We start from the raw sequence: 21,167 nt of genomic DNA, 5'->3' as shown, positions 1-21,167 counted from the left end.
TAGAAAAGAAGAGAGCTTCTTTGCCGTGTTTGGAGTCGGATACTTTTGTACAGCGATTATTTTTGATTCATCTGTCTCGATCCCTTTTTGCGATATTTTGTAACCTAAATATTTTAATTCAGGGGCTGCAAATTTGCATTTTTCGACATTAACTTTTAGACCGGCCTCATTTAATAAAGAAAACACCTGTCTTAAATCCTGTACATGTTGGTCTAGATTATCACTAGTAATAATGATATCGTCTAAATAGATAAATGTGGACTTTCCGAGAACAGGTCTTAACACAATGTCCATGCATCGCTGAAATGTTGCTGGGGCGCCTGAAAGGCCAAACGGCATTCGCAAAAATGCATAAGTGCCAGACTTGGTTATAAAAGCAGTCTTAGGCACGTCCTCAGGCCTGATCCCTATTTGAAAATAACCATTCGTTAAGTCTAAAGTTGTCATAAATTTGGTTGATTTTATGTTCCTTAAAATTTCTTCTATAATCGGTAAGGGATATACCGGATATTTCGTTATGGAATTTAATTTACGGTAATCAATAGCGAATCTCCACCTTTTTGGATGCTCCAAAGGATAATCATTATTTTTCTTACATAAAACCACCGGACTAGCATAACTACTTGAGATAGGCGTTACGATCTTTTTACGTAGCATATCGGTAATATGCCATTCTATAATTTTTTCCTTATTCTTATCATACCGGTATGGTTTTTGACGAACCGGCAATGCATCTCCGGTGTCAATACTATGGTTAGTAACCTGGGTAAATCCTGGAATATCACTAAATAAGGAAGCAAATTCACTTACCACTTGTCGGATTCTATCTTGCTCGTCATTAGGCAGGTGGTCGAGATTTACCCTTGGCGGTTCAACCTTTTCTACACGCACTGGTTTCATCGTCAGCTTAAGAGACGCTTCATTAAAATCCAGTGTAGCTTGTGCGTCTGAAAGAAAGTCTATTCCTAGTATTAAGTGTGCTTGCAAATTCTTTACTATAAAAAACATCACCTTTACTTGTTCGTCCTTGATACGGATGTACAAAGGTACTTTACCTACGCACTTACATTGTTCTCCTTGCGCCGCTAATACTGTTGTATTATCCGCATTATATATGCGGTATTTGCGAAAATACTTTCTAAAAAAGACTTCTGCCACACAGGAACACTGCGCGCCGGTATCCAGGAGTGCGGTGGCCGGGATATTATTTACCAAGACTTCAATCTTCGGAAGAGTTAAATTTTTCACCATTACTGTATTTAACTTGTAGGAAGAGGGGTTTTCGTGGCCTTCGGATTTCCGCACCCTCTCGTCAGCAGAAATCCGTTTTAGTTTAAATTATTTTTTCTTTCGGTGCTTTCCTTCTTTCTCCACTGGCCTTGAGACTTTTTTCCTGGGTTGCTATTGAACTGTCGACGTTCGCCGGCTGTTTTTGAATGCTCGGGTTTCCTTGCCCACTGATTCGCTTTTTCTCCGTAGCCATGTGCTTGAGTTTGCTGTAGTCTTGGCGTACCAAATTGGTTTCGCTGTTGATATTGGCGTCTTCTTTCGACGTCCGCCGTTCTTCTACTTTCAAACTGGATTGCTAGCTCAAATAATTTTTCCAGTGTAGTCGGATTTCTCAATTCAATAAAGTCTTGCACTTGGGGTAGTAACCTCGGCAAAATCACTTGAATTATTTCAGGATCCGGACGGTTTCCATACAAGAGCTTGAAAACGTGAATTTTTCTTAAAATAAATTCACTGGAGATGTTTTCCATTCTTTGTTGATATATACTGAAAAGTTCTGTTTCTAATTTCGCACGATCCCTTACAACAGGGAAGGCTTTTAGTAGGGCAGTCTTGAAATTTTCGTAGGTATAGGTGGGACTTCCTGCTTGACCCAAGAGACTTCTGCCGATACATTTGAACCAGTTAAGCGCTTGGCCCCTCAAAGCGCTGGTAGCTAAGGTAACTTTTTGAAACTCGTGCACGGGGTAGAGCATGAAGTGGTCATCCAATTTTTCCAAAAAACTGGTTACCTGTGAGTGTCCATTAAACGTTGCTTCTGGTTTCATCGAAGCGCGCATGGTCTGGACAATATACCCAAATCCTTCCAGGGCGGCAGCTGGCATTTCTGGATTCTGAGCCGTTTCTGCAGGCAGCACAGGTTCTTCTTGAAACTCGGCCATGGTTATTCTTCGTTGGGCGCCACTATCAGGTTCAATGTTTCTTCTAACCTTCTTCGGAAACATACAATGACCTGACTAGAACAGAGAGCTTACTAAAGCTATGTTCACTAATTGTAGTAAGTAGACAGGATACAGACGAAGGGTATACAAAACCCTTTATTTTTTTCTTTATATACAATGACTTCCGTACTTCGGAATACAATGACCCTCCACTCGGGGTCTAACTTAAAAGATATCAAAATAAAACTAAACTCTAATTTAACTTTAGAATAAGATTGGCCTTATAATAACAGAAAGCGTATGTAGCACAGAGACTGTGAACACTACAATACGTTTAATTTATCAAGAGGATTAAAACCTCTGGCCTGGAAGGCAAAGTAGCAACTGCGTAACTTCTAAGGTAAGCGGCCTGCTTCGAACTCACGGCTTCCTCTCTTCTGCTTGGCAAAAAGGCCACACTTAAATACTTGGCGTTCGCCAGACAACTTTGCATAAACTCCTTCACGCTTATAATTCTGGCCGGAAGTAGAAAATAAGAAGTGATAGTAAAGATTTAAAATAAAATAAACGTTAGTAAAACTTAAGATCCTTACAACCATAGCGACACTCTGGCGCTAGGGTTACTTAACAGTATTATATTTCGTTCATATTATAACTCAGAATGCACAAAATTTATATCATTTAAAAAATTATCTAATCGTTGCCACATGTTCTATACAAATACTATAATAAAGCTAGAACGATGTATAAAAGAAATTAAGCAAACAAAACAAAAAAGAAACAATTTTTCACAGACGATTGAGTATTTCTGTTTCAATTAATTCAGTTTTCACTTCGCGACAAGGCAAAAATACATAGAAACTCAAAATATCCGTATTAAAAATTACGAAGTAAATCTTAAACGCTTATTTCCTCGAAAAAATTTCAAAAAGGATTAAGCATGATTAAAATAATAAATGAAGGCGTTATCTTTGTTGTTGCGAAGCTAAGTTTCTCTAGATTGGCAACAAATCCGCTACTCAGCTGTTTCAAATGTAAACAAGAGCAATGGCCGCCATCAAATTAGGCTTAGCGGCACTTAAACAATTTTAAAATTGTTGATAATTCTAAAAATATTGCATACAGATTTACTAAATACATAAAACCCTTAACCGGAAGATAAAAACAACATAATTCAATCATTTTTAAAGCAAAAAAAGTACAATTTACAAACATATAAGAGTAAAGAAACTGAGATCACTGAGCTGGGTAACAGAGTGGACATATTTATAAATATATTTATATACGTTTGGCGCGGCCGGTTGAAACCAAAATACGAAGTGCACATCTACATTTTATAGTAGTCTTATATACAAAATTTCAACGTTCTAAGGCTACCCTTTTTTGAGTTATACGAGATAGGTACGTACGTACATACGTTCGTACAGTCGCCACGAAAAATTCTCTTCAGAATTCATTTTAAAGCAGTTTTTTTTTTTTTTTTTTTTTTTTTTTTTTTTTTTTTGAGGAAAAGAGTCTGTCCTTACGTACAGATATCACGCAAAAACATCGTTAAATTGCATTCGAAAGCGGTCAAAGTGGATATTTTCGTTGAAATATGCTGCCTGAATCTTTTCGCGATTACAATACTTCCTTTTTAATTCGTACAAGGAAGTAAAAAGAACCATCGATTTAAAACAGCATTGGTAATGGTCCTTTCTCAGGGAAACAAAATGACGGCAAATGTTAACAAACTCAACGATTTCAATGCGAGCAATGGCAACACTGTAAGGAAAAAAAAAAAAAAAAACACGCAAAACGTTAGGAAGAAGCCCCTTTGGGACGTAATGTAAAATTTGAAAGTTTTCAGACTTTTTTCCCAGGGGGGTGTTGATGATTTTACGAGTAACAAAATTTATGATATACTATTATTCCAACTGAATACTACCAACACTGGTGATAGCTATAACGATTGGTTTGATTTGGCTTAATTTATTATGGCAAAGCACAATAGGGCTATCGACCTAAGGGGAGCGATGCCTTCATGGAGGCCTTTCTAAGGGAAACTGGCTCGGAAAAAAGGAAACTTTTTTGTGAAGTGGGTCAAATTTTGTTCAACATTTTTTTTAAAAATTTTTTTAAATAAACCCTTACTCACTAAGTCAGTGGCGCCACTTGGAAGGGGGATAAAAAGAGTACTAATAATTTGAAAGCACCGAAAATTTGTTAACAAAAAATTTGACAGCTGACCCTTTTTTCTTCTGCTCTCACTTTTAAAATCCTAAAATCTAACAATGATTTATTTTGTTTTTTGTTTCCACAACTTTTCCAAGTAAACAGCAATAAACAAAAGTCAACGTCAAAACATTTATGTCAATGAGTCGTACTTTGAACTCCCGCACCAGGAGACACCATGCCCAGTGATGTCTCTGCTCTGACTATTTGAATGTACAAGGAATAAAGAAATGCACATTATGAAATATTCCTCATTAATAAACATAAATGCAGATATACATATCTATGTATTAAAGTTGATAAAAGTATATTCAATGATAAATCTGTTGTTGCTTATTTTAAAACAGTTTCTGAATATTAGGTTATGCATTAATGAATACGGGAATAGGATTCCCGTATTCATTAATGCATTAATGAATGATTCCCGTATTCATTAATGCGTGCTCATTTCATTAATTTCGTGCTCATTTCATTTGCCAATTTATTTCTGTGCTTAGATTTTTCAAAATTCGTCGAAGAAAACGATTTTTCACACGAATACTATATATGGCCCCAAACACATTAAAAGATCATTTCTTCATTGAAATAAATTTGTTCGGTAAAGAATATCATATGCACCTACATGTATAGATAAGCCCTCCTATCGTTTTCGTTGAAATTTATGCTTTTTTAGCATTTCATTCGTACGAGGTGCGCCGCATCAGACTCAGGCACCTGGCGGATTTAAAATTTTAGTCACGTGACCTGTAATGAATCATCGGAATAAACGAAAGATGCGAGTGTTGAGTGAATCAGTTAGGCAACGTCCATTTGAAAATACTTTTCTTTTAAATAAATTCGACATTAGACATTTATACTTCAATTTTTTAATTTTTTCAATTGTCTGTTTGCTTTTTTTATGTTAAAAAATAAGAACGCAAGGGTCATTTAAAAAGCCCTCGTGGGTCAATGTCTGACCCACGGGTCGTAGGTTCGCCACCGTTGGTATACGTTACAGATGAGGAAAAGTAGGAAACCACCCATGCAGCATCCCGTTCCCTTGGATTCGAATCCAGTTTGGAACTCCATTGTTCAGCAGTTTTACCACTCGGCCCCTCGTAGGCCAGTTATAACGAAATAACGGAGAATAACAAACGTATCGACTCAGAATTTCGCAGCCAAAACCATGTACGCCGCAAAAGTATCATCGTCTGTTAAAACTGTATGTTACGTTAATTAACCGCTTTATAGGATTGTACTGGTAATGATAATTTTAGTCTATAAGCCTAAAAGACATGAAGCGAAGTAGTGTTCTGTCTGAAATAAACAAAAAAAAAGAGTCTTAAGAAGTTTATAAGAACATTTTTATTCAAATTTAACGTGGAACAGAAGGATACGCTCTTCTGCTTAGATAACCACATATGCCAAATGAATGGAACAATAACCACATGAACCAAATGAATGGAACAATGACAAGGAAAATGGCAACATCCATCATGGTGCATATAGCACTCTATCTCGAGAAACTGCCCAGCATAGAATCCACCAAATCCACCACACCGGTCAGCAACGTTTTCACCTTTCTCCTACTGGGCGTTCGCCTCCATGATGCCGGTCTCAGTCATGCATCCTGAGCTTTCTTTATATAATTATTTCATTTTGAAATGTGAACTGCCACTTTCACAATGCTTTGTTGTGTATTTATATTTCGTTGTTTATAAATACACTTTTTTATTCGTTTCACGGAGGATCTTATTGAATGCATGTACAGATATTTCATTAGTTTATAAGGTATTTCTCCCGCCTTCTTAGCATGCTTTCGTAGTGTAGTGGTCAACACGCTGGGCGTGTATTCCAGAGGCCCATGGTTCGAAGGCGTTGCTCATTTTTCCTTTTTCATGCTTCCAAAAAATACCTAAAGTCTCTACAAGTTTAGGCATATTTCTGTCCTATCGTATGGCATGGTTTGGTTTATTTAATTACGGCAAAGTGCACGAGGGCTAGCTACCTAAGGGGATGGATGCCTTCGTGGAGGACTTCGATGGTTTTCTTTTGTAAATTGGCAGCGAAATATCAAATGCTCAGAGTCACCCCTTTGCCCATATACGCTATTTAAATTTCGAGCGTAAATCTGTTTCGCTTAAATTTCAAGCAAAATAGCTTGTGCAAGGAAGGCCATGTCCCGTTATAAGTAGATTCATCAAGAAATTATGCGATATAGGGTCATACGAAGGAGACATACATTTTGTATACTCTTCTTCTACTTCATTCCATCGCAAACCATATGAAGCACAAAATAGGTCACTCGCAAGTAGGGTAAGGGGTTCCTATCTGTTTACTTCAGGTAAATGGTAATAGATGACCCCTACATTTCTATGTAACATAAGATCACCAATTACCTGATAAGTGAACACGTATATTAGTAGTGTTGAGAATAGCGAACATTGAGTATCAACAATGTAATGTATCATAGAATGTAACTCATGTAAATTAATTATTGTAAAAACACATGTACTTGCATACATTGAACTGACAAATATAAGTTGGCAATGTATCAGCATATGTGTGCAGATATATCTAAAAGTACGTAGTGCGCATAAGTATGCAGATGAAGCTCTTTTTTTTATTTTATTTTCAGACTTATTTATTCATGTCTTTTTTATTATTTTATATTCTTCTCAAACTTTGACAGCTGTTTGTAAAAAAAAAAAAATATGTAAACAAGTCATGATTGTAGGCATGATCAATACACTAGAAATAAGTTGCTTCTAGCCACCACAATTTATAATGTCATGATCAATTTTTACATGCAGACAACATGTACTGCTAGACAATAATATAATTTCTGAAAATCAATTAACATAAAAACGTACGTTAAAACAAATAATGAATCGTCAAAATTGAGGTGTTAAAGTTTCAGCACAACTTTACAACAGTACTTATATGTAAGCTTTGTAAACAATTTTATAGTTCTTAATTAATTCTGATAGTAAACAGATCATGTTTACCAAAACGATTTGTAACGTGGGAACAACATGCCTGTTTCTAATGCAATATATAATGTCCTGAAACATGTTGCCTGTACCCACTACAATAGATAACATCTTGAAATATGCACCTGCACAACTATGTATATCACAATGTATATCATGTAATTTAATCCATTTTACTTGAGCTAATTTAACGCTGAAAGGTTAAGAGTACCGTTGATGCCGCCGCCGGTGGTAGTACTTGTAGTGCTCACTGGAGTCACAATATTCCCATCACGACTCGAGGAATGACGCCAGAATGTTGTTAATTTTCTAGTTAGCGTGTGGGGCTAATACCTGCTTACTTAGGGTAAATATTAGGTGGCCCCTCTCACTTCTACATAACATAACATAACATAACATACTTCATTCCATTCGTTTTCACGGATTTAAAATGCTCTTAACACGTGTTCTTGATATGTTTTTTTTTTTTTTTTTTTTTTTTTTTTTTTTTGGTTTATTAAATTACGGCAAAGCACTCGAGGGCTATCTGCCTTAAGGGAGGGATGCCTTCGTGGAGGACGTTTTAAGGGAAACTGTCTCGTATACGCGTTACACATGGGGAAAACCACGAAAACACCCATGCAGCCAGCCCGTTCGCGGGATTTGAACCTCGGACCGAACTACCAGTGTTCAGCGACCATTCTTGATATGAGTCCTTGGGAGTAGCATTTCTATTGTAAGCAATGATTCATTCTGTGCCACTTTCTTGTTAAAGAGTATCTGCGTTTCCATTATCCACTTGAAAAGCATGGACCTTTGCCCATTTAATTACTATTTTAGATCTGGCGTTTTCCAGTGTTAAATCGTGAATCTCTTTGTACAATCGGAGATCTATTTCTGTAATTTGCAATTGCCTGAATCGCCGCTGACTATCCGAAAAAATGCTAATTAAATTGTCGTTCCGATGTATTGCCCAAATAACTACTCGTTTTATAGCTGTCAGCTCGGCTTGGGATACGCTGTCAGATTCACGCAGGTGGCTTTCCAGATTTCTTAACGTTCGGAAATTATAAATAACATGCACACGCCCGTCTTTGCTGTTAATTTTCGACCCGTCTGTATAGGCCATTGAGAATTCAATTGCGGCATTAATTTCTTGCTTTGATGTCCGTTTTGATATTTGAATCTGATGTTGGGTGACACGATTATTCCGGCTTTCTTAATCAGCAGTTTTGAATATTTACTTTTGTAGTCATTTGTATTGTTTGAATATCTTCCAGTTTCAATGGTTTTCTGTACCAGCCTAAGGTAGATTCTTCTATTTTTCAAAATTTCGATTTCATCAAATTAAATATATTTCAAAATACGTCGTCCACCGAAGTTTCTAAAATTGAAACTCTTTTAATCAGTCCTAGTGGACTCGCTAATTGACAATTAGTGATGACTGCTTGGGAATGTTGGTTTGAGTTAGTAAGTCGATATATGCTGTTAAATATTTAAAGCCTGAAAAATAAAAAGCAGCAAGTATTTGCTAGAAGTGGCAAACAATAATTCCGAATATTTTAAAGAACTCATTACTAAGGACCGAAAATAGAATTTTGCTAATATGCCGGAAGCAAATCGATTACTATCTACAGGGCGAAGAGAAAATTCGTCTCGGCGTTTGGTTGGTAACTCTTCGTAAAAGGGAGGAAGGAGGTGAATTACGAGGAGTAATTTGTCAGGAAATTTGCGTCACGTTTTAAGGCAGTGAATTCCTTTCGTAAAAATCTAATGAAACCAACTTCTGTTAAAATTTTCATACCTGTAGGTCAGGGATGGACAAACGTTTTCGGTCGCGGACCAAAAATCGAAAAGTAAACGTTTGGGGGGCCAAGATAAATTTTTCTAAAATTTACAAACAATATGCAAGTATTATAATTTAAATAATGAACTGAATGAACTTGATATTTTATTTTTAAAATTTCCTTATATTGAGGTTCGAAGAGAGATGTACTGATTCTAAGGAACGAGGCTAAATGCTCATCTGTCAGCACACTTCTGAAATAAATCTTTCTAAGGTTCATAGTTGAAAACACTTGTTCATATATACAAGATGAAACAAACATAGCAGTGATTTTCTGGGCGTGAGATATTAAATTTGGGAAACTTACTTTCCATAATGATTTATAAAACGCTAACTTTGGAATTTTTAGAAACAACTGCTTCAGATGATTGCTAGATTGTAACTCAATTAATTCAAGCTGCAAATCTGACCTCCCTGCTTCACAATTTACGTTGAAAGGCATGGTAAAAATATCCAATTCTATTTGAATGGCACTGAAATCTTGAAATCTGTGTTCTAATACAAAATGCAGTTATTTTTTCAAGCCATCTTCATAATTCTTGAACTTCTCTTCATATACTGAAGTATGGAATTTAACATCGGGAAATGAGACAAGTCGTTCTTAGCTAGCTGCCCAGCAAACAGATTAAATTTTAGTTTAAAAGCTTTGAAATGGGCCCAGATATCGTCGATAATTTTTTCTTGCATCTTGACATTCAAGTTGCTCATATGACAAAGGAGATCTGTGAAAAGTCCAAAAGCCATTCTGTATCTTCTAACATTTCGCGCTCCGCAGAACACTCTTTCTCATGGAAAAACGACACACTGTTGTCTTTCAGCTGCCACACTCGCTCGAAAACACTGTAAGATACTACTCCCGCTTTCCTAGCGTGCCTTCGTGGTGTAGTGGTTCTGCGCGCTGGGCCGGTATTCCAGAGGTCTGCGGTTTGATTCCCGGCGAAGGCGTTTGCTAATTTTTCATCATGCCTGCTTCTAAAAATATCTTAATGTCTCTACAATGGCGCCTGAACTAAAAGGGTGGTGGATGGTGATTTCTCCCCACCCAGGATGTGACGATTGGGTCCCAGTCGCCCTTTAAAAAGGGGAGTATATAAGGTATTTCTCCCGCTTTCCTAGCGTGCCTTCGTGGTGTAGTGGTCAGCACAGTGAACCGGTATTCAGAGGTTCGCGGTTCGATTCCCGGCGAAGGTGGTTGCTAATTTTTCATCTCTCTAGCTTCCAAAAAAAAAAATCCTAATGTCTCTACAAAACATCCTGCACTAAGCCACACTAAGCACTTTTGTGTAACACAGTACATCAGAGTATTCAGATTGCACGAACTGAAGAAATTCTCGAAATTGTGGGTGCCGCTTTTAACACTTTAGGGGTTGAAAGCTATCTGTGCTTGCTATTTCCGTCGATTCATGTTTTGTAGAACAAAAATAGAGAAAGTAAAAAGATCCTCAATCCTTTAAAAAAAAGGGGAAAAAAATAATATTTAAACAAAGTTAGAAAAGGAGATGAAAGACCGCGCGATTTAATTCATAAGAAATCATCGTCTTTTATCATCACAGATATTATTTCAGGTCACGAATAGACCCTACTGAATGACAAAGAGATGGATACATAACACATAAATATATATTTTCTTTTAATTTGCTACGGACCGGCAAATTAAAATTCAATCCATGAGCTGAGCCGGAGTTTGACCATCCCTGCTCTAGGTCATAAAAGGCTCAGTGAAAGAATTTATTTTATTACCTCTTCACACAGTACAGTTATCAAAAATTCGGATTGCAAAAGAAAATATATTTTTTTAACCATCTCGCCTTGCTTGCCATATTTGGTACCTATTTTCTAAAGCAAAATTATATTGTAGGTTACAGAATACCATTTTGATAGCATTTCAAGAATTCGCAAATTCAACATTAGAATAAATCTTCGAACTTTTGTAAAATTCAACATTAGAATAAATCTTCTAACGTTCGGCTTCTACAAAAGCTTTCAGAAGTTCCATGAATCTAGAAAAGTACGTAAAGAACGTCTTCCGCTCTTAGTATCTTCTGCTCTAGAATGTATATGCAGTCCTAAAGAATAAAACCGTTGTTTTATTCCAGCTTTTTTAAAACAAAATTAATCTTAAGGTTTTGTAAACGCGGCATATTCGTTCGGTTTTTAACAATTTTTATTCTGTCGGTAAGGTTGTCACAAGTGCCTGCTTTTTTTTCATTCTAATTGTTAACATGCTTTATGTTCTGACTTTTCATATATTTTAATGTGTAATTTAATTAAAATTCCTAACATATTTTATAAGCCAAATTCCTTTTTTTTTACTTCCTTGTACGAAGTAAAGGAAGTATCGTAATCGCGAAAAATTGAGGGTATCATATTTAAATGAAAATACTGATTTTGACACCTTCCGCAGCCGTTTAAACGATGTTTTTGAAGCACATTTTTACGTACGAACAGAATAGAGGATTATTTTTCCAAAACGGATTGTAAAATGGATTTAAAAGGGATTCAGGAGGAACCTTTTTCATGTGTACGTACGTACGTATGCATGTATCTCGCATAACTAAACACGAGTAGCCGTAATGTGTTTACATTTTGGACATGGAACTGCTATAACATCTAGTTGTAACCTCCCTTTTCTACTGCAACCGCTAACACCAAATTGTATGCATATATATGTATACCCATCCTCTTAAGCGGCTTAGTAAGCTATGTTATTTTTACTCTTATGTGTTGGTAAACGTTGAAATTCTGTACATAGGACTGCTATAAAATGTAGTTGGGCACCTCCCTTTTTGGTTACAATCGGCCGCACCAAAAGTATATAAATATATATATATATGTAATGATTTAGTGGCAGAGTGTAAAGCATGATGACCCAATTTAGTACAACGTATCTTGAAAAATCACAATCTTCATTTTTCCACGCATATCAAATCATCCTTTTTCAGACAAGATGTTTCCTAATTATACTCGTATTTGAATACATAAATTACATTTTGAATTAGAGCGGCATCTTGGTATCGAAATGGTATCGATCAGAGAAGGGAAGTGTTTGGATTAAAATATAAAATTCTTTGTATATGTTACCGTGAAAGACCGAAATTGGAGAATGTCGACTTTCACCGGAGAATATCAACATTCACCAAATACGTCGGTGAAAGACCGAATATTTCACTACATTCTTGTATATTCGGACCCTCACCGGTGTATCTCGACAATCACAGATATGCTCTGGTGAAAGTCGAAAAGACAGGTCATAAAGTGCCATATTAGTTTAAGTTGTTGCAATAAATAAGATTTGCATCACATAATTGAGTAAGTTTTTTATGACTGTTATTTTATTTTCTCATTTAGAACGTACTGTATAATTAAGTAAGTTTTTAACTTCTATTATTTTCCTTTCTCATTTTAAATGTATTGTGTGTTTTAGGTTCTCGTGTTCTTAAGTTCTTATTTCAAGTTTCGAGTGCGTTTATTCGCGACTGAATGACGGAGAAGAAAATATAATATTGTTATATGTTTAACATTCACCATGAGTACATGGTGAATGTCGACATTCACCGGTGAAAGTCAGAAATAAGAGTATTTGGAAAATATTTCGGACATACACCAAGAGACTATGTGAATGTTGACATTCACCGGTGAAAGTCGACATTCTCCAGATTTCGGTGTTTCACCCTAACATATATACTTTATATGAGGTTATGGAGAAGCCCAAGAATTTTATTTGATCAAATTTACTGAGAAGCCTGTATTTTATTGACCAAAACAAAGTTCCTTTTGCTATTATTCAAATTTTAAAAAAGAAAGGAAGAGTAGTATGGAGAATATTTACAGCATGTTTATTACTATCAAATTTCTTCATTATCATTAGATTTTATTTTCGATCCAAACAATAAAAGTACACAAGAATTAGAGTTAGAAATTTTCTAATGTGATATCTAGTATGCATTTTATTTCTTACATATTTTATTTGCTGCATTAAAAGAATAAGAGGATATTAGTTTTCAGATCTTATTAAGTACGGATAAAATTATTTTTCCAAATGATTCATTTCTTTACGCTGATGACTAGTGCATATAACATAAAAAAATAAAAGCAAGATTTTAAACTTCATCGATTGATAATAATTTGTTATCTTTTTTAAGACGAAAAAAAACCTCAAAGCGACAATACTAGCTCAGCTCCGAGATGATAATAAGAAATAATAATACTGAAATTTTGTGTCAATGAATACAGTCATCTATACATTTTTAATTAAATATTAAATTCTTGCTTTTATTAGATGCCGACGAAGTAAAGTTTTTATACGAAACACTGAATTGTGATTCAAACCAACAGTAGGGCATTTAAAAAGCATTCTGCTCCACTTTTGTGAATTTTCTTCAAAATATTTTTTTTCTAAGAATTTGGGATCGCATACACACTTCGACAATTATGTAAAAATACACATGTCGTAGCGTAAAGTAGAAAAAAACAATGGAATATTATCTGTATTTATTGGATGGATGCGTCTTTGGCATCCTATTGTGAGTGGTGTGGGATAAGTAGTAAGACTAAGTCAAAGATTAAGCTGACAGAACGCTGTAGATCTTCGTTGTCCCGAGACACCTGTATCCCATTTATATAGATTTTATAAACTTTATATTAAACTAGCGGAAGTACACCGATGCCGGTTAAGTTAGATTAAGAGTAATGCATCTAACAACAGAGATAGAACGATACCATTGTAATCCTTCTTTAATAACGATGCAAAAAATATAATTCATAGTCATACATTTTTCAGTCTGATGCGATATGGAACCGAAAAATTTCGATAAAAAATAAGCTAATTCTTCCTCACTATACCAGCAACAATGGCATGCATTCTTGAATGATTTTCATGTTTCTAATCAAATGGGCGTAAAAGCTTAAGTTCCATCCAATATTTCACCTATATTCAATTTTAGTCGATTAAATGTACCAAAAAAATTATTATAATTGATCAGAAATCAATAACGCGAACAAGCAAGCAAACACAGAAACAGATATTCTTCTTTATATGTATAGATTTTGTAAAACTAACAAATTTTTGATTCACAAACTCTACGATATGAAAGCGAGCAGTGGCAACACTTTTCGAAATAAAGCATATTTATCTCCAACGCGCAAGACTGTTGCCACTCGGAGAAATGAGTGTGAAAATGAGCGATTCCGAGTTTTTAATTAATATTCGGCTGATTAAAGTCGTACGAAGATGGGAATAAACGAAATGGCTTCCCACGAATTTTTTGAATCGGGAATAATTTATTTAATGTTTGGCAATGCTCTTTCAAAGCGAGCAGTGGCAACAATTTTTGAAATAAAGCAGAATTTCATCTCCAGCATTCGAGACTGTTGCCACTCGAAAAAATGAGGGCGAAAGTTATCGTTTTTCCGAGTTTTTAATTAATAGCTCTGATTTTAGCTATATTTTTGTGGAAAAAAATGGACGTCGACCTTTTCCAGGACCCATAAGAACTGCAGAAAGCTTGGTGACGATAGCTGTAGTAGTGACTGAGTTATTAGGGGACAACCAAACACAAAGACTTTCTTCTTTATATATATGGATTTATAAAAAATGCCTTTTAATTTAGAAAATTTGTATTGTTACAGGGAAACAGATTCAGAGAATGAGATGGATGCTTGAATTCACTCAGCTATTTTCTGGGCAAGCCATTTTAAGCAACTACGGCTAAGTGAGCATCAACTGTTGTTTAGATGTAATCCACTGCCTGTACTTGGATCTGACGCAAGAAATCCTCTTAAGTAAGTGTTTCAGATTATTCAAATAGATACTAATGCCAAATTCTCTTTCCTGAACGATTAATGTTCAATAACAGGAATTTTCGTTTCTTCCGATCCTTCTGTTAACAAAATCCATCTGTTAACAAGTGTCTGGTGTTCAATTGTAAGACAGTTGAGAAAATATTCAAGGTCTTTTTCCCTACCCTAATCAGTTTCAAGAATTTAGATTAAATATTTCATTACGGTCTGATAATATGTAAGATAATCTGTGGAAGACTTTTGTGCGATCCTACCCATATAAAATTTTTCTTGTTATATAATGTTCTAAAATTGTAATTTATATATAATCTAAATTACACTTGAGTTACATATGTATATTTATCTGAATATTCATAAAAATAGCTCTTATAATTTTTGGTGAACTGATAGGGCTTAAAATACAAATATTATATCAATTTATGCTGGCGTTGAACTTAGTGCTTCATCATAACATTTACTAAATGGTCACAGTCGGAGCTATTAATGAGTGTTAGGTTGTGTTTTCGTATAGCTTATGATATTCTTGAATGGAAAGTAGAGCAATGTCTCAATGATAAGTTTGTAGGGATTTATATTTATTTTAAATAACAAGTGAAAGTTTAAGTTGAAACTTCCTGTAAGCCTTCATTTTCCTAACTGTCAGTGCCAGAATAGTTAAATGTTGTAGCGCGCGTGAAGGAATGCAAATTTCCATTTTGCAGGAAGTAATTAAAAGCCGAGTTTCGGTAGGAGCAAAGAAAGAGTTAGGCTCTAGCCCCCGCCTCTGCCGTTGATACGTTTGCTTATTGCTGGTTCAAGTGGTTTAATTGCATTCATCTGTTGCCACTAGCTTCGAAGTGGGTTTAAACTACGGGATCTCGTTGAGCCCTGTATGTTAGTTCTTAATATCTCAAATTGTAGTTTCAATTATCTGACTTTCAATTACCGCCCAATCAGAGGCGAAGTTTGTTAGCATCGAGTTGACACATTGTAAATTTTCAAAGATTTAATAAAGGGTACTTTAACCCTTCTATTGTATAGTTTCCTGCTACTCCAGTTTTCATAAAGAAGTTTATGTACTGGACTCTAAAAGTTATTGATATTAAAAACATCTTCAGCAGAATACTTGACAGTTTTGGTCTCTTATGTTATATCACGTTATGTTATTCATGTTCAGAATTAAAGAACCCTATTTCAAAGCTGCATAAAATCTTTAAATTTTGTGGCGGACTTAACGAAGGAATGGGAACGTCTTTCAGCGAAGAAAATAATTTAGTCTTTAATAGCGTCACCAGAGGGCTTTTAACTTTGAACCTGTATTAGAATGTAAAACTCTGTCGATGTCAAGCAGCAGCTAATTTAAAATCTAGAAGTATTGCATCATTAATACAATGTCTTCTGGTGATGATGTTTATAACTAACGTTTTCTTCACAGAAAGACGTTCCAATCCCTTCGTTAAGTTCGCCACGAAATTTCAAAATTTTCTAATGGTTGATTTTGCCTGTAGGCAGCTTTGAAATAGGGTTCTTTAATTCTGGACACCCTGTATATATGTCATTTACTAGCCTTGGTAAATATTACAACTGAGTGAAATATAAGATACTTAGTTTATTCCCCGCATGCTTCATGCATAACCTCAAAGTGTTGCCATTCAGTAAAATACAAATTATTTGTTAATTTTAAATTATAAATTGGGTTTTCCGCTTAAGATTTAATAAAGTTCCCAGTTAAATTTTACGTCTTGAATGTTGTACTGTAGTTAAACTTCTGTTTAGTTGTGAATAAAATAATTCATCGAAAGAAAGAAGGTATGGGCATTTATAATACTAGTTAGATTTAAACATACTGTGTTACAACTATCGTGTTTATATCATCCACTCTCGTTGATAAATGTTGCCACCGAGTGATATAAAACCTAGACTAGCCATTATTTATCTTGCTCATAGTTTCACGTAAAATGTTTTTCTCAAATCCTTGCTATTCGACAAAACGTTAAGATACTAAATTTGCTTTTCAATTTAATGAATTTAGTTAGGTAACCAATTTAGTAAGGTAAACAATTTGTTTAGTAAGGTAAGCAATTTAAACAATTAAATGTCTTTCTCAAGAATTTAAATGTTTGCTTGTAGAGTCATTAGGTTAATTGGAAGCACAAAAGATGAAAAATATGCAACCGCCTTCGCCGGGAATCGATCCACGGACTTCTGGAATACCGGCCCAGCGTGCTACCGTTACACCACAAAGGCACGCTAGAGAAGTGGGAGAAATACCTTATATACTTTATTTTTATAATACAATTGATTGATATAAATTTAAGTACATTTAATTTATAGTTTTGGACATACTCTTTTTTAGACCAATTGTACTGCTATTGTTATTAAAAATATTGCTTCTAATGCCCTATAATTACGTACTATATTTCTTGTTTGTCTGTTTGTTTTTGATCTGAAGTTCTAACGTAGATTTGAAATAACCTTCTCTAAATCTTTATTATTAGCCGAAAATGGCATTAGCCCGAATGGGCTATTAGTCTTGAAACGGGATTTGGCGTCGCTCACTGTAAATGACTGCATCACTTTACAAATTAATGCCACCAAACTTTGCCTTGCATTATTTTTAAAGAAATTAAATAATGAATAATTTTCATGTATATATGTTTCATTGTGAAAACCCTACGAGACCTAGAGTCTTTCAGTTCTGAATAACGTAGTCCTGGACCTGGACATAGGAACCTGGAAGCCCGAATTTAGAATTTAGAATTTGTTTTATTATCTATTTCACATTTTATAAAATGCTAACAAATTTTTTATTATCAAACTCAACGATTTCAAAGCGAGCAGTGGCAACGCTCTGCAGAGTAAAACATTTTTATCTCCAGCGCGCGAACCTGTATATCCAGAATTATAAAGAGAAATTGTTTTGAATTATTTTGTGATTTTGCTTATAAAGTATTTCTTCAACTTTCCTAGCTTGCCTTCGTGGTGTAGTGGTTCTGCACGCTGGGCCAGTATTCCATGGGTCCGTGGTTAGATTCCCGGTGAAAGTGATTGCTCATTTTTCATCTTGCCTGCTTCCAAAAAAAATCCTAATGTCTCTACAGTGGCGACCGAACTAAAACAGTGTTGGATGAAGTTACTCCACACCTAGGATTTGACGATTGGGTCCTCTGAAAACCCTAGTAGCTCCTTAAAAAGGGGAGTATATAAGGTATTTCTCCCACTTTCCTAGCGTGCCTTCGTGGTGTAGTGGTTCTGCACGCTGGGCCGGTATTCCAGAAAACAAATCACTCATATAATGAACTGAGAAAAGACTTAAAAAATAAAAAAATATGTGCCAACAGTTAACACTGCGTCATTAATTCTAAAATATGCTGCTATGCTGCTTTTAAAAGTTTTGTAATTTTGCTGTCGAAATTGTATTTAGGGTAAGTGCGAAGAAATTGATGCTCAGTAATAAAGCTAAAAAGTTTAAAAGAAATGGGTTAAATAGGAAAGAGTTCTGCAGCAGAGTGGTAAACTGCGAGCTCAACAAGAGCGTAAAAAAAAAAAAAAAAAAAAAAAAAAAAAAAAAAAAAAAAAAAAAAAAAAAAAAACCTTAACAAATCCCTTTTGGCGATCATTAAAAATCTGAACCCTTTCAGAATTTTTATTATTATTATTATTATCAGTATGTTGTTTACAGCTAAATTTATGCAGGTTTTTTGGCAATACACAAAAAATAAGGAATCTCTTTGTTTGAACTTATAGCATTATTTATACTACATATATTTATTGTTTTGTATAATAAATTATTCTTAGCGCTCAATGAATACTGTTTTGAACTATCTTATAACATTTTTTAAGTAATGAGGGCAAAAAGATATAAATTCAAAATAAATATTAAATGTGAGATATTTCTGCCCCTAAAATAGGGAATATTTAATGTAAAGAAAGTTGCATACATTAGTATATATTACACATCAGAAATTCTAATGCTCATCAGAATTTTTTATCTTCCGGGCAGTTTTTCTCCTCATAAATATAAATGACAAATAATAAAAAAAATCAGAAATCTTTGTAATGATTCTAAGATAAAAAAAAATGAATACATTTATCTTTGAAATTCCAGAGTGTGACATATCAACAAAAGAAACTGAAATTTTCATTCCCAAGATAGAAGTCGTATAAAGTTTATTCAAAATAACATCTGTTAAACCCTATTCGTTCTGGCCGTTCGAAAACACTTTTCCTTTTCCAAGATGGAAGGGTATAATATTCCATGTGAATAACGAGCTTATTAATGCAAAATTTTGAAAGATGAGCTGTCTATCGATCCAGAAATATACTCCATCTGAAAAAATAGCAATTTGCATTCTTAATGCAGAAAATATTTTTGTTATGAATTTATTTCAGTGAAAGAAAAGTATTTGCGTTTGGAGTATTTATAAACAAAGGCAGTCGATGAATACAAAGAAATGCCAGGAAATAAAATCCCAGAAATTTGAAATTCTAGACAGTAAGATTAATTTCAGATGGGATTATAAAAAGTAAAAGAAAAGAAATTTGAATATAATTAATATTAATTTAATTCTGTTTTAATTTTACAACCTGCTATTTCTGTTTTAATATTTTATTGAAGTAATAAATACTGTTGTAAATGTTTTACTAGATTTAATTTTATCAGGGGGCTCATTTTAAAAATGTACCGCATGGTAAATAATTTTGTGCATATTTTTTTCAGTTGTTTTCTAATTTTGGTGTTGTTTCATTATAAATCTAAAACGCTGAGAACCTAGTTTGAGAAAAATGCAAATTCTTCAGGAATAAAAATGTTTGTTGATTTTTTGTCGGAAGCAGGCTTAGAATACTCTCATACTGTATGTCACTTCTTTGACTGCTGTTGTGCAAGACCTCAGTTGGTGACAATATTTTTAATATTCTTTATAGATTGTAGAGGCATTAGGTTATTTTTGGAAGCAGAGAAAATGAAAAATTAGCAATCGCCTTCGTTGGAAATCGAACCACTGACCTCTGAAATGCCGGCTCAGTGTGCTGACCACTACACCACGAAGGCACGCTAGGAAGGCGGGAGAAATACCTTATATACTCCCCCTTCTAAAGGGCGACTGGGGTTTCTAGGGGACCCAGTCGCCAAACCCTGGGTGTGGAGAATCATCATCCATCACTCTTTTAGTTCGGGCGCCACTGTAGAGGCATTAGAATTTTTGGAAGTCGGAAAGATGAAAAATAGCAAATGCCTTCGCCGGGAATCGAACCACGGACCTCTGGCATACCGGCTCAGTATGCTGACCATTACACCACGAAGGCACGCTAGGAAGGCGGGAGAAATACCTTATAAGATGAATATGGTTTTGCTTGAACAAAAAATTCTGAAAGCCTTCATTGGTTTATTGAGTCTAATTTGTACTTTGCACAAACGTGTGCTTCGTTTTCTTTGTACAAAAATTTAAGCAACAGCGGGAAGAAGAGTGGAATAATGCTACAACAGGCCGGTGTCCTCACCAGTTCTTCCCGAAAATCGGCACAGAAATCAAAAGCTCCAAGCCCTTCCTATCTTGTTTCTTCAACGGTCATGGCCCATATTCAGATTATTTTCCCAAAAGGAACCTCTCAAATAGCGGCAACTGCATCTGTGGCGTCAAAGGAGCTGCAGACCATTACCTATTCTCTTGCCCTCTTACAAGTGGCCTACACATTCGGAAACCCACCAATCTAGACAACTTAAAGACTGGTGCTATCTCAACGCCAACCTATATCCAAAAATCATGAAAGTACACCAAACGCTCCAGTGCTCTAGGACTGGACCTATGGCAAGCCACATCTTACGACCGAAAATGAAAAAGCGGAAAGTCTAGCTACACCCCAATAATTGACTCCGAGCAACATTAGCAATTTCCATAATGCCTCAAAACATCCAACTTACTGAGCTTGAGGATCATGAACTTTATCTATGAACTTTGGACTGAAAGATCAGAGTTAAGTACAGTCTTACCTGTAAAAAATATCCTCACATAACGAGACTCGAGACTCAGACTCCCGGTATATTAGCAAAATCCAGTCTCATATGTTTATCTACTTAGATAAAAATGCAAACTTTCCAGCGCAACGATCTCCAAAATGTCAACTCTACTGTATTTACGTAATCCATATTTAAATGAATATGCTAAACACTTTGTGTTATTTATGTAACTTCGCCTAATTTTATGT

At 35.1% G+C, this 21,167-nt stretch overlaps 1 protein-coding gene across 1 annotated transcript in view; it reads left to right on the top strand.

The window, feature by feature from the left end:
- LOC118204773 (beta-1,4-galactosyltransferase galt-1-like) overlaps positions 1-21,167 on the top strand; it is a 364,288-nt gene that overhangs the window by 220,995 nt on the left and 122,126 nt on the right. Inside the window, exon 2 of the mRNA XM_085814506.1 lies at positions 14,811-14,963. The gene's annotated coding sequence lies outside the window, so the exon portion shown is untranslated. The remainder of the gene's footprint in view (positions 1-14,810; positions 14,964-21,167) is intronic.

The sequence above is a fragment of the Stegodyphus dumicola genome, chromosome 4 (genome assembly GCF_044657685.1).
Source record: "Stegodyphus dumicola isolate Sdum_Otavi_A_Nest chromosome 4, ASM4465768v1".
Taxonomy (NCBI): domain Eukaryota; kingdom Metazoa; phylum Arthropoda; class Arachnida; order Araneae; family Eresidae; genus Stegodyphus; species Stegodyphus dumicola.
The sequence above is the reverse complement of the archived record's forward strand: the minus strand, read 5'-3'. Positions and strand labels throughout refer to the sequence as shown.